A 2558-nucleotide genomic window follows, 5' to 3' on the forward strand; every position below is an offset into this window, starting at 1 on the left:
GGACGATGAAAGGAGGTTTGACCTGGAAGGTACCTGAAGATCAACCTGCAAGAGCCCTCGTTTTGTATATGAGGACACCAGGTGTCCGGGCCAGGGAGTTGCTGAGACAGCATCCTGAAGACAGTGAAACATTATGCAAATGCAGGGTGCTAAAGCCTTTCCCTCTCTCTCCAGCCCATTTGCTTCCACCATGCCTTTGGGGGCTGCAGCGTCCCTTTCCCCCGCTTCACAAGTTCCAGTCCCGCATGGTTCCTCATGTTCGGTGTGGCTAACCCCAAACACCACTCCCCCCCCCAACACCAGTGCCCCTTCTCCACATTTCCTACACCTGGCAGCGGGCGTCCCCAGTCTCCCAGCATTACCTCCTTACCGGGGTCCTCTCCTTCCCCACATCCAGGAGTCAGCATTTCCTGCGCTCTGTGGCTGGCGGCTCCCCCTCCTGATTCCCCCTGCACCCCTGCCCCACTTCTCGCCTCTACTCCAGCCGCTGAGATCAGGCGCAGCTGCTCTGTCCTGTCTGACTCGTCCTGCAGCCCTGCAGCTGGGCTGTCATCAGACACATCTTATTTAAATACTCTTTCCTTGTGTTCGTCCCCTGCTCAGAAGCCCTCCTTACCTTCAGAGGGATGACTTCCAAACCATCCGGCCCAGTCTTCCTCCCCACTTCCCCCCTTCTTATGCTTGGGCCACCAGTGAATCTGGACTCTCTGACATCCCTGAGCAGTCCTAAAATGTCCACTCTTGGCCCTGGAACACACCGGCTGGCTAGAGGGAGGTCTGTGAGGGTGGAGAAGGAAGCAGCAAGGCTTCCACACAATAAATACAGGACACAGGAGGGCTGGGGCAGGGGCCCGGGGCTGCCCCCTGCCACCGACAGCCCTTCCCTCAACTCTCCTCCTCCCTTTCGAGGCTGCCCGTGACAATGTTTCAGTCAGGGTTTACCTGGATGTTTACATGTTGAGCTTGGGCTACCTAGTGTGCTTGCCCAGACCAAACACACCCCCCGGGTAGGTGAACCTCCAATCTAACAGGCCCTCAACTGGAGATGACCCCCTAAGTCTTCACAACGAGCGCACCACTACCACGAAAATAGACCAGGTAGCTCTTGGGCACACAGGGCAGCAACACAGTCATTACCATGAGGGAGGAAGCTGGTCCTCTTTCCTTTGTTTTCCAGAGTTTTCTTTTATCCACGGGATCAGCTACTGTAACTTTGGTAGGTTTTAAAAGAAAAGTCTGTGGCTAATGGGAACCAGCCCCACATGGCTGGAGAGTGCTTCATGGGTGTTGACAGTGGCATCTTGTACAAACAAAACAGACGGCCCTGGGAGAGCAAGGACACCAACTGCCCTGACTCTTCTCTAAAAGAAAAGAAGGACAAAACTATGAAAAATCAAGTCATGGGATACTCAGTATAACCAGCAGCAAGGCATTTCTCTTTACACTTCTGAGAGCACAGTGCATTGGGAAGGCGAGCAACCCTCTTCCTTCTGATGCCTCTGAAAGCAAGGAGAGCAAGCTTCCCTAAGGGGACAGACACCAGGCTTGAGCCCAGGACCTCCACACAAGTTCTAGAAGGTCTGGAGCTAACTTAAGTTGAAGTGGATATAGATTTGTCCCAAAGCATTTTCAGTTATGGGCCTATGTTAATAAGGGTCTACGTTAGTAAGCAGGGCTGACTAGTTGGGATTTATAAGTCAAGAGAGAAAGGAAGTCTAAAAACCAGACTATTATCTCTAGAATGTGGGATTACGGTGTTCTCTCAATTTCTATTTAATAGACATTCCCATGGTTTGGGAAGTTTGGGATTTTGGCTGTTACCTTACTGTAATATTCTCTAAATGCTAAGATGTTAATATGTGGATAATAGTTGGTCAAACTTCTAGGTAGGATTTCGAACATCCTAAATGTCTCTCTCAATCCCGACATGCCCTGAGGCCCAGCTATCTTTTGCGGTTCATTGCCAGGCACGTCTGTGTGGAACACTTAGTAATATTTGTATTTCTAAAAACCTCACTGCAAATCTATGACTTGAGCACATCTTAGTCACTTTACCCTAATTTACCTCCCTAAGTCTCCTTCCTCATCTACAAAGTGGGAATCATAATTACTTCATTGAAGAGGTACAAAAACTAATTTAGACACTATTAATGGAAGGGGAAATTGCTCTCTCATCAGGCCTAGTGCCCAAGGTGGAAGTCTTAACGTGTGTCCTGCTCCCACCCTCTCCTCTTCTTCTCTCTACTAGTGGACATCACTCCCCAAAAGCTCTGGGCAAGATCTAAAGGCAGGAGAGGGTAGGAGAGCATATTCAAAGACCTGTTTTTCTCCTTAAAAAACATTCATTTGAATTTTGGATCCAAAAGATATATGCCTAAAAAATTCATTACCTCTGTTTTAACTATACCAGAGCCTTACAAGGAAAAGATCTTCCCAAGAATCTAAGAGACCACCACTTAACAGTATGTTAGCTGCAAAAATTTCAGACTTTTCTCATGAGTGTAAAGTTTAAATTTGCAAAAGAGAAGCAAATGGGAATAAAGACATTCACAGCAAGC

The sequence above is a fragment of the Leptonychotes weddellii genome, chromosome 8 (assembly GCF_054177405.1).
Source record: "Leptonychotes weddellii isolate Sample4059 chromosome 8, ASM5417740v2, whole genome shotgun sequence".
NCBI lineage: Eukaryota > Metazoa > Chordata > Mammalia > Carnivora > Phocidae > Leptonychotes > Leptonychotes weddellii.